We start from the raw sequence: 25,055 nt of genomic DNA, 5'->3' as shown, positions 1-25,055 counted from the left end.
ATGTAGGAGAATAGGGAAATACTGATAAAGCAAACAAAAATAATAATGAATTCAGATTGGAGTGTAGTCGAATCAAAATTATAAAGTGATGGTCCAAACTGCTTCACTGAACAAGACATTTAGAGCCCCCTGATATATCTCTATAAAGGAAATTAAGTGAAAATGTTTGCACACAATCACCAAACATTCACTCTTCATCAAACTAAATAGAGTAACTATAATTTGAGAAAATCAGGGTATTGCTATAATCAGCTTCTAGCTCACTAGAAAATTCCAAACAAAATTCAGGATTCTATACAAATACATGGAAATTAAACAACAGGCTTCTGAATGACCTGTGGGTCCAAAAAGAAATTAAACAGGTAATCAAAAAATTTCTAGGAAACAACCAAAATAAAAACATATCATATCAAAACCCATGGAATACTGCAAAAGCAGTACTGAGAGGGAGTTGATGGCAATAAATGCTTACATCAAAAAGAAAAAAGAAGAATTTCAAGTAAACAACCTAACTGTACACCTAGATGAACTAGAAAAACAAGAAAAATCAATCCCAAAGTTAGTAGACAGAAAGAAGTAATTAAGTAGAACTAAATGATACAGAGACTCCTAAACAATACAAAAGACCAATGAAACATGTGTTGTTTTTGTTTGTTTGTTTGTTTGTTTTGAGAAGATGAGGAAATAGACAAACCATTAGCTAGGTTAGGAAGAAGAAGAAAAGAAGAAGGAGGAGGAGGAGGAGGAGGAGAAGAAGAAGATAGAAGGCAAAAAATAACAGAAAAGAAAAAGGAGACATGACAACTGATTCAACAGAAATACAAAGAATAATTAGAAACTGTTATAAAAAACTATGCAGCAACAAATTTGAAAACCTGGAGGAAATGGATAAATTACTGGGCACATAGAAACTACCAAGACTGAACCAAGAAGAAATAGAAACCTTGAACAAACCAATAACAAGCAACAAGATTGAAGCAGTAATCAACAATCTCACAGCAAAGAAATGACCAGGACTGGATGTCTTTACTGCCAAATTCTACCAAACTTTTAAAGAGGATTTAATACCAATTCTCTTCAAACCTAAAAAATTGAAACAGAGGCAATTCTCATATAATCCTTTTCATGAGGCCAGCATCACCTCGATTCCAAAACCAGACATAGATATAACAAAAAATGAAAACTACAGACCAATATCTCTGAAGAACATATATGCAAAAATCCACAACAAATACAAGCAGTTAGAGTGCAGCAACACATCAAGTAAATTATACGCGATGTTCAAGTGGGATTTATCTGAGGGATGCAAGAATTGTTCAGCTTATGCAATTCAATAAATGTGATGCACCACATCAACAAAATCAATGATAAAAACCATATGATTATCTCAATAGATGCAGAAAAAGCATGCAACAAAATTCAACGTCACTTCATGATAAAGCCTCTCAACAAATTAGGTATAGAAGGAAAGTATCTCAGCACAATTAAAGCCATATATAACAAACCCATTGCCAATATCATCCTGAATGGGGATAAGAGCAGGAACAAGACAAGGATGCCCACTCTCACCACTCTTATTTAACATAGTACAGGAGGTACTAGCCAAAACAATCAGGCAAGAGAAAGAAACAAAGGGCATTCAGATCGGAAAAGATGAAGACAAACTGTCCTTTTTTGCAGATGACATGATCTGATATATAGAAAATCATGAAGATTCTATCAAAAAACGCTTAGAGCTGGTTAATAATTTTAGTAATGTTGCAGGATACAAAATCAATGCCCCAAATCAGTTGCTTTTATTATTCTCTAATAATGAACTAACGGAAAGAGATATCAAGAAAGTAAGCCCATTTACAATAGTCACTTAAATAAAGAAACATCTACAAATCAATTTAACCAAGGAGGTGAAAATCTCTACAATGAGAACTACAAACCACTACTGAAAGAAATTAAAGAAGACACAGAAAGATGGAAAGACATTTCATGCTCTTGGGTTGGAAGAATTAACATTATGAAAATGTCTATACCACCCAAAGCAATCTACAGATTCAATGCAATCCCCATCAAAACACCAATGACATTCTTCCCAGAAAATAGAAAGAAAAAAAATAATCCTAACATTCATATGGAACAACAAAAGACCCCAAACAACCAAAGCAATTTTGAGCAAAAAAATATAAATAAATAAGTAAATAAATAAATAATAAATAATAAAGCTGAAGGCATAACATTATGTGATTTCAAATTATACTTCAAAACTATTATAACCAAAACAGCATGATATTGGCATAAAAATAGACACTGAGACCAGTGGAAAATAGTAGAGAACCCAGAAATCATTCCACAGACTTACAGCCAATTGATATTTGACAAAGGCAACAAAAACATACACTGGGGAAAAGACTGCCTCTTCAATAAGTCATGCTGGGAAAATTGGACATGTATATTCAGAAGAATGAAACTAGACCTGCACCTCTCACCATATATCAAAATCAGCTCAAAATGGGTTAAAGACTTAAGTATAAGACCTGAAACTGTAAAACTACTAAGAGAAAATATAGGGGAGACACATCAGGAATTAGGACTGGGTAAAGATTTTATGGACAAGATCCCAAAAGCACAAGCAACAAAAGAAAAATAAATAAATAAATGAGATTATATAAAACTAAAAAGCTTCTGCACAGCAAAGGAAACAATCAACAGAGTGAAATGACAACCTACAGAGTGAGATAAAATATTTACATACAATGCATCTGACAAGGGATTAATATCCAGAATATACAAGGAACTCAAGCAATTACACAATTAAAAAACAAGTAATCCAATTAAAAAATGAGCAAAGGAGCTGAATAGACCTTTTTTTAAAGGAAGACATATGAATTGCCAACAGGCACTTATAAAAATGCTCAACACCACTAATCATCAGGGAAACGCAAATTAAAACCACATTGAGATACCACCTTACTCCAGTTAGACTGGCTATAATCAAAAAGATGGAGAAAAATAAATGTTGATGAGGATGTGGAGAGAAGGGAACTCTCCTACCCTGTTATTGGGACTGTAAATTGGTACAACCACAACAGGAAACTGTATGGAGGTTTCTCAAACAACTACAGATAGATTTACCATACAATCTAGCATCCCACTTCTAGGTATATACCCAAAGGAATGGAAATCATCATGTCAAAGGGATATCTGCACTCCAATGTTCATCAAAGCTCTATTTACAATAGCCAAGATATGGAACCAACCTATATGTACAGTGATGGATGACTGGATAAGGAAAACGTGTTATGTATAGACCATGGAATACTACTTTATCATAAAAAAGAATGAAATTCTGCCATTCACAGCATCTTGGATGAGTTTGGAGAAAGTTATGTTGAGAGAAATAAGCCAGGCACAGAGGGAAATATACCACATATCCTCACTCATATGTTGGAGCTCAGAGAGAAAGAAGGAAGTAAGGAAAGACCACAGTAGCGTGTTGGACTTGCAGAGGGAGAGAGCATATCTAGCATTGCATAGTGGGGTGGGAGGGGGGAGGGGGAGGGAGGTCAGGGATTAATTGGGTTTGGGACACAGGGAATAATCACAGTTTGTGGTAATGGGCATGTTCATAGTATTGATCTGGCCATCACATATTGGACACAAGTGCTGACGGTCAGCTTTGTACCCCATGGATATGCATAATCAATGGAAAATGTAAATTCCAAATTATACTTTCTGAAGATGAATCATGGACTAATGGGATTAAAATTCTGCATCCATAAATAAAGAAAAACCAAGTTAATGTATTTCTACTGTATGCAAGGCTTTTTATTACAAAAGTCATCTGGTTTAACCCTCAGAACACACTTGTGAGATAGCTTTCATCATTTTCTAATTTTAAAGATTAGGAAACTAAAACACAAAGAAGCTAAATACTATGTCCAAGTTTACACAAAAATGTTGATGCCTAGATTTTAACCAAGATTTTTCTAACTCCATTGGGAGTATGCCTTGACAAGAGCCCACATCGACCTTACACTCTTCTCAATGTGTATAGCCTTTAGACTCCACACAGTTCATATATAACCTGATGTAAATGAGTTTTTTATTTTTTTAATGTTATTATGTGTTTGCTCCTTTTATGTGGAAAGCTCATCAAAAGCATGAAGTTTACAGCATATCTTTTATCTTTCCACCACCTACCTCCAATGGAGCCTAATATATGTATGGTCACTTGGTAGGTTCTCAGGACACACACCACTGCTCATCTCCTTAATGTCTTTCTGTAAACATAAATTCTTAAATGTAACTTCTAAGACTGAAAATAAACTAAATGAGAACTTCTGCTTCTGGCCAACATTCAGTACTTGGCCATATATTTACCCTTTCACCAGAAAAAAAAAAATTAAATACAAAAATAAATAAAACAATGCTTCTCAAGACACCTGGCAGCAGACAACAACAGACAGTGATCCTTGACAGACAGGAAACAAATAAAGTAAACTTTACAATTGCCCCAGCTTACTACCTTGAGAGAGTTTCTGGACCATGACACAGGGAGAACTGAAGGGGAGCCTGATGGACTCCCTGAGTTGAAGATATAGAGCTGAGAACCAGGTGAGACTAAAGTAATGAGCATTCACAGAATACAGTCAGTACTGGAGAAGAGTGAACTGCACAAAGAACAAAACTCAGACCTACAGAATTTCCAGATTCAATACATAGCAGAGTATGCTGATTGACACATGAATGCGAGGAAACTAAGACATGGACAAAAGTATTTGAAAGTATTAGGGATAACAGTGCTTGATATTGAAACAGGATCAGAAATGGTACCTATTCTCATCAGCCAGAGTGTAAAACTTCATTATTCTTGGGGCATGAGGTAGGGTACACCGGAAGGTCTTTTCTCTATAGTATAATTAGCACTAGAATAACATGGCTCTGGTCTCAAATAAAAAATTTTTAAAAAGTAAGACCAAAAAGGATCAAACAGTTTATAAGTAATTTAACTGCATCCCTGCTTACTACTTATAGGAACACTAAATATTGGGCACCCAAAAAGATAAAAACCACAATATCTGCATTCAATAAAAAAGTACAAGAGAGCAAAATGATGAAGTAGGATGCTCCAAACCCTTGTTTCCCTATGAAAACACCAAATAGACAACAACAGACTGACCAAAATAGTTTTCTGAGAGCTCTAGAAACCAGTCAAAGATCTGCAACAACCAAATAAAGGCCTACTTAAGAAAAAGCCACACTAAAAATGATATAAAAAAATTATGACAATTTTGTTCATCCTTGCTTCACTACCTCCTCAGCATGGCATGGCATAGACAAGAGGAGGATGTCCAATTCCTGGTCTCTCTCTCACGATGAAATGTGAAGAAATCAACTTGCTTGCAATGTTCTAGCTTGTCTCGGGGCTTTCTAAGGAACGGATTCTGCCTCACCCAACTTGGAACACTAACCAGAACAGTGGCTTAGTTAGTATATCAGGATGGAGAATGCTGAACATAGTGGTGTGTACAACAGAACATGAAAACTACAGGAGGACTATAAACCAGCAGGTGTCTGAGACTAAAAGATTACGGACAGATGAATAGAATAGAACACCTAAGGCCCTGAAAAGGAGCAGGAGCTAGACTGTTAGGAAGTTAACACATTTGAAGCAACTGTGTATACAAGGGAATTGGGGGAAAAGCACATGAACAGGCTCAAGGAAAAAAACATGCCCAGAAAAGGCCTAAAAAGACCTTAAGCCATCAAGTCACTCTGATTACCAAAGGTCTTCCCCTGCACAGAAGCAGTCTACAAATATTGACATTGGAACAAGTAATTTTTTTAAAAATTGTATTAGCATATTCATTATTACAATTTGTAATTGTTCTTTATGCCCCTTAACTGACCAATTACTTCGCAACCAGACTCCCACCCTCCCCCCTCCCATCTCTAGTATTCTTAGGTTTGTTCTCTCCATCTGAAAGTTCAACGTATTATTGTGGTCTTTTCTTTCTTTCTCTCTCTCTCTCTCTCTCTCGCTCTCTCTCTCCTTTTCTTTCTTTTCTTTCTTTCTTTCTTAGCACCCAGTTATGAATGAGGACATGCAGTGTTTCTCTTTCTGTGTCTGGCTTATTTCATTTAACATAATTTTCTCCAGGCTCATCCATGTTGCTGCAAGTGGAAGAATTTCATTCTTTTTTATGGCTGAGTAGTATTCCAGTGTGTACATATACCACATTTTCCTTATCCAGTCATTCGTTGATGGACATTTAGGTTGGTTCCATATTCTGGCTATTGTAAATAGAGCTTTGATGAACATTGGAGCACAGTTATCCCTTTGACATGATGGTTTCCATTCCTTTGGATATACACACAGTAGTGGGATTGCTGGATCATATAGTAGCTCTGTCTGTAGTTGTTTGAGACACCTCCATACTGCTTTCCATGATGGCTGTACTAATTTAGAATCCTACCAACAGTGCAGAAGAGTTTCCTTTTCCCTGAAATCTCACCAGCATTTGTTATTCTCAGTCTTTTTAATAATGGTCATTCCAACTGGGGTGAGATGATATCTCAATGTGGTTTTTATTTGCATTTCTCTGATGATTAGTGATGCTGAGCATTTTTTCATGCACCTGTTGTCATTCATATGTCTTCCTTTGAAAAATGTCTATTCAGTTCCTTTGCCCATTTTTTATTTGGATTATTTGGGTTTGTACTGTGTAGCTGCTTCAGTTCCTTATGTATTCTGGATATTAATCCCTTGTTGGATGTCTAGTTTGTGAATATTTTCTCCCGTTTTGTAGTTTGACATTTCAGTCTGTTGATTGTTTCCTTTGCCGTACAGAAGCTTTTTAGTTTGATATAATCCCATTTGTTTATTTTTTCTTTTGTTGCTTGTGCTTTGGGGGTCCTATTCATGAAGCGTTTGCCCAGTCCTACCTCCTGGAGTGTTTCTCCTATATTTTCTTTTAGTAATTTTATGGTTTAGGATCTTATTTTTAAGTCTTTAATCCATTCTGAGTTGGTTTTGGAGAGTTCTAGGAAAATGGTAGCTTAGAGGTGCCCAGGACAGGTTTCTCTCACATAAGAAGATCAAAATGAGCCCATTGCCACTGCTATCGCAATTACCAGAGCCACTGTCTGGTCCCAGAACCATTGCCCATCTCAGAGCAGCTCTCCACAGAGCAGCAATCACACAGGTGGCCTGTGTTTGCAAGGACAGACTCCACAGAGGCAAAGCCTGCAACCACTACCACCATTGCAGCACCATGAATTAATGCTGCAGCATCAAAGGACACAGTGCTGGTAAGTGAGGCAGCTACAGCCACCAGAGATGCAGCTTCTGCCACATATTAATCCTGCAGTTGTCAAGGACATTGTGGGCATAAACGAGGCAGCTGCAGTCATGCTGCTCCTCCATGAATTAACCCTGCAGCTGCCTAGGCCACTGCAGATGAGAGACACAGTAATGTTAAGGGAGGCAGTTGCAGCTGCCAGTACTGCTGCCACCCTCACAAGGTAACCCTGCTATAGCTGTGGATACTATAGACACAAAGGAGGCAATTACAGCCACTAGTGCATTGCCACTGCAGTCACTGTAGCTACACAGCTTACTGCAGACACTACAGACAAGCAGGCAGCTTTACAACCACCACTGCTGCAGTCACTGCCACCAACAGCACCACCAGACAGCCACCATTGTTGTGCAAGCAGCCCACCACCACTGGAGTCTCTGCTGCCATGCAAGCAACCTGCCAAAGCCACTGCCACATCCCCTGCCACCATGAGAGTGGCCTGCTACCACATCAGCAGCCATAGCAGCTATGGCAGCTGTCCAGGTAGATGGCCAACCACTCATCTGGAATGAAGCAAAAAGGGCCACAAGCACCGTCCAGAGAAAGAGAGTAACAGAAGAAACTGCTCTTCAAGATTACTAAACATCAATGTAAAGATACTAAAAACAGTTTGAATTGATTTGTTGTTTGGTGAGAGGTACAGGTCCAATTTCATTTTTCTGCATAAGGATGTCCAATTTTCCCAACAACATTTATTGAACAGGCTGTCTTTTCCACAGTGTATGTTCTTGTTGCCTTTGTCAAAGGTCAGTTGGCTGTAAGTATGTGGGTTGATTTCTGGGATTTCAATTCTGTTGCATTAGTCCAAGTATCCGTTTTTATACCAGTACCACGATGTTTTGTCTACAATAGCTTTGTAATATAATTTGAAGTCAGGTAGTGTTAGGCCTCCAAGTTTATTTTTGTTTCCCTCAGCATTGCTTTGCTAATTCAGGTTTTTGTGTTATTCCAAATGATTCTTAGGATTTTTTTCTCTATTTCTGTGAACAATATCATGGGTATTTGATGGGGATTGCATTGAATCTGTAGATTGCTTTGGGTAGTATGGAAATTTTCATGATGTTAATTCTTCCAATCCAAGAGAATGGTAAGTCTTTCTACCATTTTGTGTCCTCTTTAATTTCCTTCAGTAATGTTTTGTAGTTCTTGTTGTAGAGATATTTCACCTCCTTGGTTAAACTGATGTATAGGTATTTTATTTATTTACTTATTTTTTGGTGACTATTGTAAATGGGCTTGCTTTCTTGATTTCTTTTTCTGCAAGTTTGGTATTGGAGTATAAAAATGCTACTGAATTTTAGGTTTGATTTTGGATCCTACAACATTACTGATATCTTTTATCACCTCTAAGAGATTTCTGCTAGAGTATTTAGGTTTTCCTTGATAGTAGATCATGTCAGCTACAAAGAAGGACAGTTTGACTTTAACCTTTCAAATCTGAATTCCCTTCATTTCCCTCTTCCCTGATTGCTCTGGCTAGTACTTCCAATACTATGTTAAATAGGAGTGGTGAGAGTGGGCATCTGTGTCTGGTTCTTATATTAAAGATGATATTTGAAATTGGTTTATTGTATATGGCTTTTATTGTATTGAGATAATTTTCTTCTATATCTAATTTGCTTAGAGTCTTTATCATGAAGCAATGATGAATTTTGCCAAGTACCTTTTCTACATCTATTGAGATAATCATATGGTTTTTATCCTTGGTTTTGTTGATGGGGGTTATCACATATATGGACTTGCTTGTGTTGTACTTTCTTCCTTGAGACGAGTTCCACTTGATCATGATGCATACATTTTTTGATGTGTAACTGTATTCTGATTGTGAAGATTTTGTTGAAGATTTTTGCACCTGTGTTCATCAAAGATATTGAAGGAGTTGAATAGGCATTTCTCAGAGGAAGATATACAAATGGCCAACAGACACATGAAAAAATGCTCAACTTCACTCAGCATCCAGGAAATGCAAATCAAGTCCACTTTGAAATACCATCTCACTCCAGTCAGGATAACTAATATCTAAAAGAATGAGAATGATAAGTGCTGGAGAGGTTGCAGAGAAAAAGGAACTCATAAACTGTTGGTGGGACTGCAAAATTGTGCAACCTTTATGAAAAATGGTATGGAGCTTTCTCAAACAATTACAGATTGATCTACCATGTGACCCAGCTATTCCACTTCTGGGAATACACCCAGAGGGATGGAAATCATCATGCCAAATGGATACCTGTACTCCCATGTTTATTGCAGCACTATTTATAATAGCCAAGAGTTGGAACCAGCCCAAATGTCCACCATCAGAAGAGTGGATAAGGAAACTGTGGTATATCTAAACAATGGAATTCTACTCTGCTATAGAAAAGAATGAAATACTACCATCCACAACAACATGGATGAACTTAGAGAAAATTATTTTAAGTGAAACAAGTCAGGCACAGAAAGAGAAATACCACATGTTCTCACTTACTTGTGGAAGGTAAAAATAAACAAACAAACAAACAAACAAACAAACAAAGGGTGGGGGAAAGACACAACAATCACAATTCCTTGAACTTGTTAAGACAAGTGAACAGATATGATCAGCGGGGGGAGGGGGGGAGAAGAGGAACCAGTAAAGGGTCATGAAAATCAAATACAATGTATATTGTGAAGTTAAGATAAAATAAATAAATAAAAAGATATTGGCCTTTAATTTTCTCTTATGTTGTATCATTGTCTGGTTTTGATATCAGGATGATGCTGGCCTCATAGAATGAGGTTGGGAGAATTATTTCCATTCCAATTTATTGGAATAGTTTGAAGAGAATTGGCATTAAGCCCTCTTTAAAGGTTTGTTAGAATTCAGCTGTAAAGCCATTTGGTCATGAGCTATTCTTTGTTGGATGACTGCTGATTACTACTTCAATCTTTTTGCTTGTTATTGGTCTATGTAGGTTTTCTATGTCTTCTTGGTTCAGTATTGGTAGTTTGTATGTGTCCAGAAATTTATCTGTTTCCTGCAGGTTTTCAAATGTGTTGGCTTATAGTCATTTGTAATAGTCTCTAATGATTCTTTATATTTCTGTGGTGAAAGTTGTAATATCTCCCTATTCATTTCTGACTTTTTTAAAATTTGGGTCTTCACTCTTCCTTTTTTTTTTCTTTTCTTTCTCTTTATTTAACCTATCTAATAGTTTGCCTTTTTATTTATCTTCAGAAAAAACAACTTTTTGTTTGAGTGATCTTCTGTATAATTTTTAGGGTCTCTCATGTAGTTCAGCTGTGAACTTGTTTCTTTCCATCTACACATTTAGAATTGAATTGTTGGAACCTGTCAACCTCTGCAGGATCCAGGGCATGCAACTACCCACCACCAAGAGGACCGAACCAATTACCCTCAGGCCCAAGGCAGCAGTTCCAACTCAGCAGCCCCTGTAGGATACAGGCCAGGCAAGTTCCCACCCCTGAGATGACTGAACTCTCAAGTTCTATATCTTATACAGCAGGAAGTCATTGAAATGACTGACAAGGAATTTCAAGCAACAATTCTAAGGAAACTAAATAAGATACAAGGAAATTCAGGTAGACAACACAACGAAATGAGAAAACGTATACAGTACCTGAAAGAGGAAATGTACAAAGAAATAAATGCCCTGAAAAAGAATGTATCAGAGCTTGTGGAGCTGAAGGATTCACTCAACAAAATAAAAAACGTAACAGAGAGCTTAACCAGAAGGCCAGAAAAAGCAGAAGAGAGAATTTATGACCTTGAAGATGACCTGTTCGAAATAACAGAGGCAGACAACAAGAAGAAAATCTAAGAGAAGTAACATACAACCTTAAAGTGCTCAAACAGCTGAATCATGGGTATTCCAAAGGGCAGGAAAAAGGAAAGGGTATTGAAAAGATATTCAATGAAATAATAGCAGAAAACTTCACAGTTATAGGGAAAGATACAGATCTTCAGCCTCCTTCAGCAGGAGGCTCAAAGTTCCCTAAACATATTCACCCGAAAAAGATCCTCTCCAAGACATGTTATAGTCAAACTGGCAAAACTCAAAGACAAAGACTCTTAAAAGCTTCAAGAAAGAAAAGTCAAGTCACCTATAAGGAAGCCCCTTATCAGATCAACATCAGATTTTTCATCAGAAACCCCCAGAGCCAGAAGAGAATGGGATAATATTTTCAAAATACTAAAAGACAAAAATTGCCAGCTTTATCCAGCAAGGCTTTCCTTCCAAAAGGTTAAGTAGTATGTTTCCCAGATAAAACAGAAACAGTGGGAGTTCACTATCACACAACCAGCCTTACAAGAAATCCTCAAGGGAGTACTCAGTCTGGTACCTGAAAAACAACCATCACTATTATGAATATTTACAAAAGGACAAAAACCACCAGTAAAATAAAAATGCTAACAATAAAGAGATAAAAACAGTTTATCTACCATCCCAAGAAACCAACAAACACAGAAGACAAACAGTAAATCAGAAATAAAGGAACAAAAGATAGTTAAAACATCCAAAAAAATCAATAAAATGCCAGGAATAAATCAACACCTTTCAAAAATAACTCAATGTAAAAGGATTGAACTCCCCACTCAAAAGACACAGAGTAACTGATTGGATTAAAAATATGGACCCAACAATATGCTGCCTAAATAGACTCATTCATCTGTAAAGACAAACATAGACTAAGAGGAAAAGGATGCCAAAGGGTATATCGAACAAATAGAAATGAAAAATGAACTGGAGTAGCTGTTCTTATATCAGATAAAATAGACTTTAAACCATAAACCATAAAAAAGATAAAGAAGGCTACTATATAATGATAAAAGGATCTATCCAATGAGAAGGCAAAATAGTCATAAATATATATGCACCCAATATAAGAACAGCCAGATTTACAAAGCAAACATCATTAGACCTAACAAAAGAGATAGACACTAATACCATAATACTAGGGGACCCGAACACCCAACTCTCTACATTGGACAGATCATCTAAACAAAAATTCAACAAAGAAACACAAGATCTAAACAACACTTCAGACCAACTGGACTTGGCAGATATATGCTGAACATTTCTATTTGCCTTCACCTGGGAAGGAAGGCAATGGACTTTTCAAGTGTTACCCCAAAGTTACCTGCATAGCCCAACCATCTGTCATGGTTTAGTGGCTGGGGACCTAGACAAGTGACTAGGCCCAGCATGGTTACAGTGTTTCATTACATAGATGATGTCTTACTAACCTCTAATTCTCTTGAAGATTTAACCAAGGCAGCTCCAACACTGCTAGGTCATTTGGAACGATAAGAGTGGGTCATACATAAGGGTCTTACCCCTTGCATATCTACTTGGAACTATCATCGGTGGCTGGAAGGTCACCAACCCCTGTGGGGACAAGCCATGTGGCAAGATTTACGGAAATAAGGACATGGAAAGGAAGTAAGTCTTTTCCATGTCACAGGACATTTCCCCTTAGCCAGCCCAGGCAATGATGAAGCTGATGCACTGGCTAAAGTAAGATGGCTGGAGAGAGCTCCAGCAGCTGATGTACCTGGGTGGCTACATTGGAGAATGTGGCATGCTGGCTGCAAGACCATGTGGTCAATGGCTTTCCGGGTGCCACATAAACCCAAGAAAGAATGCCCCTGATGGACAGAAGTACCCTTGATGGCTCACCAGGTGCTGCATGCAGATAAGGCAGAAAACCTGAGAGGAGGATGCTCCTAACATGGTGGCAGTTGTATCTTGTAGGATCACTGGAAAAGTCAGAGAACTACAGGTATACCTTCATAGTCACGGATATGGCTACTGGTCTTCTGTTCGTATGGTCTAGTAAGGCCTCAGAACAGGAAAGTACTATTAAGGTGTTGAATAGCCTTACGACCATGTGTGGTTGGCCCTGGTCATAGGAAGTGTTAATGGAATCCACTTTACTGGACATGAAGTACAGAAGTGGGCTTCTCAGTTGTTCATTCAGTGCAAGTTACATGGGCTGTATCATCCGCAGGCAGCAGGAATGATTGAACGGTACAATGGTCTTCTGAAAAAGGGACTAAGGATATCCGCCCAACCCCCTCCCTGAAGGGATGGATACAGTGGTTATGGCCAACAGTCAGGATCTTAAATGAGAGACTCTGCAAGGGTGGGCCCTCTCCAGTGGAGGCTCTGTTGCATAGGGCCGCAGCACCTGTTCCTGCAACCATTCTTTCCAGGATGATAAACTGGCGTTTATTCTGCCAGAGGGACAAGAACTCCCTCTACTGGTGCCAATAACCTTCTTGTCTTTTTGCCCATAGTACTGTGGCTGTGGGCACCAGAGTTGAATGGACACATACATATATTTGTGTGGCCAATGTGTCAGCGTGCTGAATATGTACCAAGTTTCCTACCAGTGTGACTGCAGGATTCCTGTGGAAAATTATCCCAATGATAACTATTAACCGGATATGTGTATGGGTGGAGTTTATGTAGCTAATAGTTGAAAGGATAGAGCTATGGGGACAAGCCTCAAGGTGTATAGAATATACAATAGGTACAGAGGGTATGTGAATACAAGGGTCAGTTATCCTCACTAAGGGAACATCACGGAAGATTCTGAACACATAGATTTTATGGTAAGAGACCCTGAAGGGGTGGAGTGTGAGGAAAATGGAGTTAGTTTAGTCAGGCCCCCTTGCTTCATGACCAGCTGGGTATGATTCAGCACATCCTTTGTAAACAAGTTGCATGGGAGTAGAGTTAGTGCACATGCGTGTACCCTTTGGCTCCTTGCTGCTTTTTGTGTACTTTCGGTGTGGAAGGCAATGGCTCTGAATCACTGGTTTTGGCAGAGCTCACTCTGAAGAATAAAGCATGTCTGCTTTGCTGGCAGCTGCTCAGTTTTTCTTTCGTTTACCTGACTCAGGACCTGCACAGGAAGGGGTAGAGGGTTCTGTGATCCAGCCCGACACAAATGAAAGAAAGTCTTATTTAAATTCTACTGGTATTTTTTCTATGAAAATAATTTTAAAAGACAATATCACTTCTGGTTTCCAATCTAGCATGTGAGTTTAGAAGTCGCCACCCCATCTTGACAAGGAAAAAGATGAACAAACTGAAACATCAACAACTCTTCTTAAATCAGTCAGAGAAGTAAAATCACAGAGCAAACTACTTTCCTTAATATTGGAGAGACAGACAGGTGGATGTAGACAAACACAACTTACCACAGCAGAAACCCCTGAGCAGAAATCTCCACTGAAACCAGTGCCAGGCTAGGAAAACTTGAACTATAATTAATTAATTGCTAGAGGGTCGGTGTGTACAAGTCTGAGAGTTAAAAACTCCAATGGTACCCAGTCATAGGGGGCCTACAATGCTTTCTGGACTTTTATCTCTAGGAGCTCTGTATTAGTCCATTTTTGTGTTGCTATAACAGAATACCTGGGACTGACTAATTTATAAAGAATAGAGGTTTATTTTGCTCATGATTCTGAAACAGCTACATCTGGCATGGGCCTCAGTCTGATTCTACCTATGGTAGAAAGTGGCAGGCAGCCAGCTGGTGCAAGATCACATGGCGAGAGAGATGGGGGTATGGTGGGAGAGGAGGTGCCAGGGTCCTTTAAACAACTAGCTCTTGTGGAAACTAATAGAGTGAGGTCACTAGCCCCTCCAGGGAAGGCATTAATCTATTCATGAGAAATCTGCCTCCATGATCCAAACACCTCCCAACACTGCCACATTGGGGATCAGATTTCAACATGAACTTTGGAGAGGGGAGGACAACATATCTGAACTGTATCAAGTTCTAACAAGTCCTCACAGTAAATATCAGAGAAAAGTCTTGTGTTTTCGGCAGGCAGAGGGGAAAAGTACACATTTTGAAATACTGCAAAGCATTCTGTTCTTCTAAACAAGATCTGCTCTTGTTAAGCCTATTTTATCAAAACCGAACCTTGCTGTGGTTTTATCATAGTCTAAGATACCTGGGGGAAGAAAAATACCCAACTCCAGGCAGCTCTAGCTACCCTGTCTTACCTAAGGCTGGCAGGGGAAGAGTGAGAAGCACTTGTGAAGTTCACAGTCCAGGGAAATAGGCTAACCAAAAGATTCAGATCTAATCATAGAAATATAGAATATTTCCCCTTCCCCCTGTAGGGAAAGTAAAACCAGTGTAAAATAAAGAACAGCTTAGTCAGGCTCAATCACCTCACATCTGATACAAATGGGCAAGATTCAGCACATTTACTAGAAACAAGTTATAAAAGTAGTGTAACAACTCATGTTTTCCTCTTTACTGATTCAGCATGATTGTTGTAATTATGGAATGCTTGGCTTGTGGCCACTATTGTGTACTAAGAGTATAAAGGCAACTGTTCTGAACTACCAGTCAGCAGAGCACAGAGGGTTGGCAGGGCACGGAAGGTCAGCAGAACATGCAGGGTCAGTGAGTAGGGCAGAGCTTGAGTCTGAGGATGAAGCATGTCTGTGAAGCTCACATTTGAAGAATAAAGTATGTCTACCTTGCATAAAGCTGCCAGAATCTTCTTTCAATTTCCTAACTCACGACCTGCACAAGAAGGAGCAGAAGGATCTGAGATCCAGCCTGACACCCCCACACCTTACCATAACATTACTAAATGTCTGTTTATCACAGTTCCTTTTACCCAGTACATTATGTTCATTTTTCAAAAAAAAAATTCCAAGGCCAAAAACAAAATTATGAAGACGAAAAATAGAGTTTGAAGAGACAACAAATATAAGAACAAGAGTCAGATATGGTACAAATGTTGGAAACATCAGACCGGGAATTTTAAAAATCTGTGATTAATATGCTAAGGTATTTAGTGGAAGGAAGTAGAAAACATGAAAGAACAGTTGGATATTGTCAGCAGAGTGATAAAAATTCTAAAAATGATTAAAAATAATTGCTAAAGATCAAAAACACTAACAAAAATAAGGGCTTTGATGGGCTCATTAGTTGACTGTGCATGGCTGAGAAAATAATTTCTGAGCTTGAATATATGACAGTAAAAAATTCCAAAACTGAAAGCAAAAAAAGAAAAAAAAAACAGAATAGAACATTCAAAAACTGTGGGACAACTACAAAAGGTGTAAATTACATGTAATGGTAATACCGGAAGGGGAAAAAAAGGAGAAGAAGGAAAAGAAGCAATAACGACATAACATTTCCTGATATTAGTTTCGGACACCAAAACATGGATCCAAGAACTTCAGAGAACACCAAGCAGGATAAATGCCAAAAAACACTATATCTTGACATACCATATTGATGCTTCAGAAAATCAAAGATAAAGAAAAAATTTAAAAGAAGCCAGAGGGGGAAAAAGCTCTTTACTTATAGATAGAACAGCAAAGATAAAAATTACATCCAGCTTCTCCTCAGATACCATGTGTCAGTCCATTTTGGCTGCTGTAACAGAATACCACAGATAGGATCATTTATAATGAACATAAATTTATTTGGCTCACAGCACTGGAGGCTGGGAATTCCAAGGTCAAGGGGCCTCATCTGGTGAGGGCATTCTTGCTGCATCATAATATAGCAGAAGGCATCACATGGATGAGAAAGAAAGGAAAGGGAGCTGAATTCATCCTTTTATCAGAAACCCACTCCCACAATAACTTACCCTCTCCCATAATAATGGCATTAACCCATTCATGAGGGGAGAGCCCTCATAACCTAATCACCTCCTCAAGTCAGACATCTCAAAACTATTGCATTGGAGAGTTGTCAACATATGAACTCTGGGGAACACATTCAAATCATAGCCCCTTGAACAAGAATGGAGCCAGACTATAGGCTGTGGGCATGCCTTGATAGACCATGGCTCTGAGCTCCAGGGTCACAGTGGCACTGGTACCAAGGGTGTAAGTGTTCCTGCTGCCACTTTGGTAATGGTGCTTGAAGCACAGGTGTTTGTGAAGCAGCTGAAGAGCTGGCATCTGGAGCATGGGCATACACAAAGCTACAGTGACACTAGGGTCAAGGGCATAGGTGCTCCCTCTGAAGCAGTGGCTCCAGTGTTCTAGGCATGGGTGCTTGCAGAGTGGCCATGGAGCCATAGTATAGAGTAGAGTCAGGCTTCTGATAAGGGGTTAATATCCAAAACATACAAGGAAATCACATAACTCTATAGCATAAAAAAATAAAAAAATTTTTTTGAAAAAACTAATTTTTAAAAAATGGGCAAAGGACCTGAATGGATATTTCTCCTAAAAAGACAAAAGACCTGAAAATGGCAACAGGTGTATGAAAAGGTGCTCAAAATAACTATTAGTCAGTTTTGTGTTGCTATAACAGAATATATGGAACTGGGTGATTTACAAAAAAAAATGACATTTATTATTTACAGTTCTGAGGCTGGGAAGTCCGAAGTCCATCTGGTGGTGGTGACAGTGACCCAGTGGTCTTACATTGAAAGATGGTGGAAGCAGAGAGAGCAGCAGAGAGAGACTTTCCTATTCTTTTAAAGCCCTCAGAACCACGCCCTGACCACCATTTTTAATCCATTCACTACAGCATGGTCCTACAATCTAATCACCTCTTCAAAGCTCCACCTTTCAATTACCATAAAAGGATTTCCCACACTCTTAACAGTCACAGTGGGGCCAAGTTTCTAATACATAAAACTTGGGGGACACAGTTGAAGCTTCAATGAGTTTTGGGGAAACATGATTCAATCCACTACATTCTGCCCCTGGCCCTACAAAATTCATGTCTTTTCAGATGCAAATACATTCATTTTCATCCCCAAAGTCTTAAATTATTTCAACTCAAAAGTCCAAAGTCCAAAGTCCAAAGTCCCATCTGTGAAATCAATACAAGTTATCTACTGCCAAGATACAATGGTGGGACAAACATAGGGTACACATTCCCATTCCAAAAGGGAGAAATAGGCCAAAAGAAAGGTGTAACAAGTCCCAAACAAGTCCAAAACCCAGCAGGACAGGCATTAAATCTCAAAGCTGGCAAATCATGTACCTTGACCCCATGTTCAGCATCCTCTGCACGCTGGTGTGGGGGTTGGGGCCCCAAGTCCTCAGGCGGCTCTCCTCCTATGGCTTTCCTGGTCTCAGGCAATGCTTTAGCTCTCACATGCTGGCATTGCATGCTGGTAGCTCCACAATTCCAGGGTCTCAATGGCAGTCCTGCTCTCACAGCTCCACTAGACATGGCACTGTTGGGGTTTCTCTGCTGCAGCTCTGACCTCACATTTCTGCTCAGCATTGCTCTAATGAAGGTTGTCTGTGGTGACTCCACCCCTGTGAAAGATCTCTTCCTGGGACTTTTACATATATCCTCTGAAATCTGGGTGGAGGCTCCTAAGCCTCCACAGCTCTAGCATCCTGCAAGCCTGCAGACCTAAAACCACCTGGATGCTGTCAAGGACTCTAGCTAGTGTTTTCCAAAGCTGCATGTCCAGTCACACCTGGGGCCAATTTACCCACAGCTGGAGCAGCCAAAGCAGCTGGTGTGCTAGTGCTGGAAGCAGCTTCCAGAGGTGGCCCTGGGTAGTGAGCCTGTGGAGGATGACTCAGTCCTGTTCTCCAAGACCATTTTGTCTCCCTGGGCTTTGGGCCTGAAATAGAAGGTTTGGTCCCAAAGTCTTCTGCAATGCCTTCAGGGCCTTTTTCTCCTTCTCTTAATAATTGCTTTCCTTTGTACTAATCTTCTTAGCACCATTGCATTCTTCTTCTGAAAAGGCTCTCTTCAAGCCCTCTACCACATGGCCAGGCTGCAAATTTTCCAAATCTTTATGCTCTGCTTCCCTTTTAAATTCTGGCTTTATGTCATGCCTTTGCTGCCATAACTCAGAGCAGGCTGTTCCAAGTAGCCATGCAACTTCCTTAATATTTGGTGCTTAGAAATTTCTTCCACCAAACATTCTACTTCACAAGTCTTAAGTTCCACCTTCCACAAGGTCCTAGTGCATGGACACAATGCAGCTGAATTCCTTGCCAGTTCACAGCAAGGGTAATCTTTGCCCCAGTTTCCAATAAACTCCTTCTTATTTCTATCTGAGACCTCCTTAGAATGGTCTTTACTGTCCATATTTCTATCAGCATTCTGCACACCATCATTTAATCAGTCTCTAAAAAGTTTCAAATCTTCCCTGGTTTTCTTGTCTTCTATACTTTCACCAGCATCTAGGTTTTTTCTACCAAATTCCTCCAGCCTATCCTCAATACCCAGTTCCAAAGCCACTTCCACATTTCCAAGTATCCGTTATAAGCAACACCCAACTTCTCTGGTGCCAATATTCTGTATTAGTCTGTTTCGTGTTGATATAACAGAATACATGGAACTGGGTGATTTGTAATGAAAAACGACATTTATTACTTACAGTTCTGAGGCTGGGAAGTCAAAAGTCCATCTGGTGGTGGCGACAGTGACCCAGGGGTCTCACATTGCAAGATAGTGGAAGCAGAGAGAGCAACAGAGACAAGAGAGACTCTCCTCTTCTTTTAAAGCCCTCAGAACCACGCCCTGACCACCACTTTTAATCCATTCACTATGGCAAGGTCCTACAATCTAATCACCTCTTCAAGGCTCCACCTTTCAATTACCATAATAAGATTTCCCACCCTCTTAATAGTCACAGTGGAGGCCAAGTTTCTAATACATAAAACTTGGGAGATACAATTGAAGCTTCAATGAGTTTGGAGGGGACATGATTCAATCCACTACACTAATCATCAGAGAAATGCAAATCAAGACCATGAGATCTGACCTCATATCTCTTATAATGGCTATTAGCAGAAAGGAAAAAATGACAATCATTGGAGAGAATTTGGAGAGAAGGGAACCCTTGTACACTGGTGTTAGGAATGTAAATTGATACAGACATTAAGGAAAAGAGTACAGAGTACTCAAAGAATTAAAAACAGAATTTCCATATGCTCCATCAATCCCTCTTCAGAGTATATATCCAAAAGAATTGAAATCAGGATTTTGAAGAGATATGTGCAATTACATGTTTATCACAGCAATATTCACAATAACAAAGATATGGAAACAACCAAAGTGTTTATTGATGGATGAATGAATAAAGAATATATGGCATATACACACAATGGAATATCATTCAGCCTTAAAAATGATGGAGATACTGCCATTTGCAACAAAATGGATGAACACTGAGGGCATTAGACATAGTGAAATAAAGGACAAATACAGCATTATTCCACTTATATAAAAAATGTAAAATAATAAAATTCATAGAAACAAAGAGTAAGGTTGTGGTTTCCAGGAGCTTGGGGGAAGTGGTAATGGGGAGTTGCAGATCAACAAATATAAAGTTTCAGTTATACAAGATGAATATGTTCCAGAGATCTGCTGTTCAATATTTTGCCTATAGTTAACAATATTGTATATTGCACTTAAAAGTTTGAGGGAGATCTTCTGCTATGTGTCCGTATCACAACAGAAAATGTAAAGTAAATATATTTTGTCAGGCAAAAATTGAGGGAGTTTGTTGCCAGTTGATCGGTCTTGCAAGAAATGTTAAAAGTTACACAGAGAGAAGGTAAAATAACACAGCTTAGAAACTTGGGTCTGCACAAAGAATGGAGCATTGCAGGATGAATAACTAAAGATAAAATAAAAATCTTCATTTTTTAAAATTCTCAATTGATATGAGAGATAACAGTTTTTCTAAAAATAGCAACAATGTATTTTATTACATGTATCTATTTATCAAGCTGTATACTTATTTATGCTTATATATAAGCAAAATGAATGACAGTCATGATACAAGAAATGGAAGGGAGGAATTAGAAATATTTTGTTATTATAACGTACTTACTTGCACTACCCATGATGTGCTTTAACGTTACTTAAAAGTGGACTTGAATTAGTTGAAAACGTATATTGCAAACTCTAGGGTAACCAATTTTAAAAAGGGGGGGGAAGTACAATATGTATGCTAAGAAAAAAAAGAGAAATCATTAAAATGCTCAAGTAGGAACTAACATCACCAAGATAGCAGAATAGACAATCGTCAGCATTACTTCCCCCACCAACACACACAATAATACAACTAGCAACAATTCAAGGAAAAGACTGTCATCATGAATTTACTAGAACTTGGTGGAAAATGCAGAGAAATCCTTTGAGCCTGCAGAAGTGGGAAAATCCCTGACCATTGGGAGAAAAGATTACTTCAGACTGCTCCATTTCCTCCACCAAGCTGGCGTAACACTACTCACAAAGAATTTCACTGGACCTATGATTTCTGGGGCAAAAGGAGGGAACTGAAGATGGACATTTGGTTTTCTCCCTGGCCTGGAAATCTTCATGGGAAGTCTGCTAAAGGTCCTGCCCCATGGGAAAGATCTGTAATGTTAGGAGGGCTAAAACACCTCGGGGGTACTGGCACACAATCTTGGTGGCTGCTCTGTATTTTGATCAGCAGGGGCACTACACAGAGTAGACTGGCCAGTGCCACAGTGCCACAGGAAACACAATCAGCTGGAATGGCCCAGGCCCTGGCTGGATTTCCCATAATCCAGGTGCTCCTGTAGTCTTCCCTTGACCCAGAAGCAACTAAAAGGTCAGCAATTATGTTAACAGTACTTGCAATAAGTTTTCCCAGATCAAGAAATAATAGCAGGGCAACAATTTTGTTCCAGTGCAGCATTTAAGTTCCAGTACTCACTACAAATCCTCCCCAGAATGGGAAACAAATGAAGGCAAGAGATTAAGTTCTGCTATTAAGTAGTAAAGTCGTAATACCACCAAAGAACACCTGCAAAACTAGAAGAGGTGGCTGTCTCTTCAAATGAGGAAACATCAATGTAATGGCAAAAAGGATTGGAAAAGAACAGAGAAATATGGTACCACAAAAGAAACCAACAGAGCTCCAGTAATGAACCCAGAAGAACTGAAGGTTTGTAAAATGTCTAACAGAGACTTCAGAATAATCCTCTTTAAAAAATTCAAGGAATCACAAGAAAATACAGAAATAAAATTTTAAAGAATTTAGAAAACAATTCAGGAGCAGAATGAAAAATAGAATCAACTAAAAAAAATAGAAATTGTAGACATAGGATGCAGATGTGTTTCAGAGGAAAAGAATGTTATTTCTACCTTGTACAAGTGAACACTAGATTAGGCTCTGTTGGACAGAATCACCAATTTATTAATGAAGCGTGACTTGTATTTAAAATTACATGCTGGGTCAAGCATTTGAAGATGCTTTTGAGGTACTGAGGCAACATTTAACTGGAGATCTTCAGTACTTCCCAGATTACAAAAATTACCTGGCTTTCATCAACAATTGTCATGTTAGAGGAAATTCCAACTGCTATGGGGTATTGCCTACAGAAAAACCTGTCTTATAATTAAAGAATCATAATAGGCCTTGCCACAAGGTATTTCTTTGAAGAGGGTGTTTTGATTCCAACTTAACTTCTTTCACCTCCACTTAGAGTGCCAGAACAGTGCTGTAGACTTCTGCTTTGAAGGCAGTGTTCATCAATCTCTGCAGACCATATCTGAAAACAAGCTGGTATAACCTGCTGTTTTCCAGAAAAAGAGAGGAAAAGGCAGGAAGAAGCTCTAACTGTTTAAATACCTTCACGAATCCCTGTGCAACCCTGAGATGGCATCTCATATTCAGTGGGTAGTTGAAACCAAAGTCATCTTTCAGTTTGTACCAAGAAAGAAAGAAAAACTTGCCAAACTTTGGGGAAAAAGAAAAGACAACTGGAAGACTATGACTTATCAGAAAATGACCAGGGCACTGTGGAATTATGGAAGAACTGGAATAATCACCAAAATCTGGAGAAAGTTAACTTACCAATTCAGTGAGGCCATTCTCCAAAGACTCTGTTTCTTATTTCTTGGACAAAGATATCTTCTGCCCACATTGTATTCAACCTGATCAAGAATTTCTTAGTTTAAACAACTGGAATGCAAATTATGATTATACATATGCCAATTACCATGAGCTAAGTCACCCTTGTTGCTAAATACACTCCCCCATTTTATGGTTTGTTGTCATCAGAAATCCCTACAAGCTTCAGAATTTTTCTCTTAAAAATACTGAGAAGAGGAAAAAAAAAAAACAAAAAAAAACTTCCTTGTTGCTATCTTTTATCAAATAGAATATAATGTATACTCATTTCATGGGAAATTCTACCAAGGAACAATATTATTGTTACAAATGATCAATCCCCATTTGAAATTATACACTAAATATTCTTGCTCTTACTATTCTCTATACAACAACTTTCTTCTAGATAAACAATGCCAGTACAGATGATTTGATTTATGTATTTAAACATTTTTCTGTCATACACTCAGGTAAAAAAAATCACTCTAACATATATCCAGTGCATTAACAAAAAATTATTTAGAAAACAAATGATTGCATTGGACTTGCATGAGGAGAGAGCATACCTAAGGTTGCAGAGCTGGATGGGGAAAAGGAGGAGGGGAAGGGAGTTTGGGGATTAATTGGATGGGGGACACAAGGAATAATCACAATTTGTAGTAATGGGCATGCTGCTAGTATTGATCTGGCATCATATCTTGGGCACAAGTGGTGATTGTCAGTTTTGTACCGCATGAATACTCATAACTAAAACAAAATAATAAAATATAAAAAAAAATAAAAATTTCTAAAAAACAATAATTTATATGGAGTTCTAGAACAGGCAAAATGTGGGTTATATGGCCATGTGCATTTGTGAAAACTCATTAAAATGCACTCTTAAGAAAAAAAAATGATTGGATATGACACAGTGTTCTTGCCAAAATACATTCACGGCTTTTAAAAGATCAGTGGAAATGTCTGCACAGGTCCCTTGCCCATTTTTATTTTCTTTACAACATACACAACCAATTTTTTTTTTTTTTTAATTAAAGAGCCTGAGATCTTCACTTACACATTATTAATTTTTTTTTTAGATTTCTTGCTATTGAGTTATTTGTGCTCTGTATGTATTTTAAATATTAATCCCTTAACAAATGTATGGCTTGCAAATATTTTCTCTTAATCCATAGGTTGTCTCTACATGCTGTTACTTGTTTCCTTTGCTGTGCAGATGCGTTTTAGTTTGATGTAATCCAATTTCTCTATTTTTGCTTTAGTTGCCTGTGATTTGGGGATCAAATTGAAAAACATTATTGCCCAGACCAATGTCATGTAGTTTTTCCCCTACATTTCTTTTTAGTAGTTTTAGAGTTTCTGATCCTAATGTCTGTCTTTAACCCATTTTAAATTGACTTTTGAATATGGTGTAAAATAAGGGTTTAGTTTCATTCTTCTTCATGTGGAAAAAACAGCTTTCCCAAAACCAGTTATTGAAGAGACAATACTTTTCCCATTGCATATCCTTGGCATCTTTGTCAAAAAGTCAGTTGACCATACATCATGCCTGGGTTTACTTCTGGGATCTCTATTCTGTTCTGTATGTTGAATATATATATATGTATATATGGAGAGGGAGAGAGAGAGGGGGAGAGAGAGAGAGAGAGAGAGAGAGAGAGAGAGAGAGAGAATGCCATGCTGCTTTATTTACTATAGCTTTGTAGTATAGTTGTTTGAAATCAGGTAGTATGATGCATTCAATTTTGTTCCCTTTGTTCATGATTGCCTTGATCATTCAGATTTTCTTATGGTTTCATATGAATTTTAGTATTGTTTTTCTCTATTTCTATGAAAAGTGACATTAGGATTTTAATAGAGATTGCACTAAATCTGCA

At 38.3% G+C, this 25,055-nt stretch overlaps 1 pseudogene; it reads left to right on the top strand.

Moving 5' to 3' along the window:
- The first annotated feature begins 7,333 nt into the window (after positions 1-7,333).
- On the top strand, positions 7,334-23,317 carry LOC134368122 (transcription factor Spi-C-like; annotated as a pseudogene).
- The last annotated feature ends 1,738 nt before the right edge of the window (positions 23,318-25,055 follow it).

The sequence above is a fragment of the Cynocephalus volans genome, chromosome X (assembly GCF_027409185.1).
Source record: "Cynocephalus volans isolate mCynVol1 chromosome X, mCynVol1.pri, whole genome shotgun sequence".
NCBI classification, from domain to species: Eukaryota; Metazoa; Chordata; class Mammalia; order Dermoptera; family Cynocephalidae; genus Cynocephalus; species Cynocephalus volans.
Note: the sequence above shows the minus strand (reverse complement) of the source record. Positions and strands in the feature narration are given on the sequence as shown.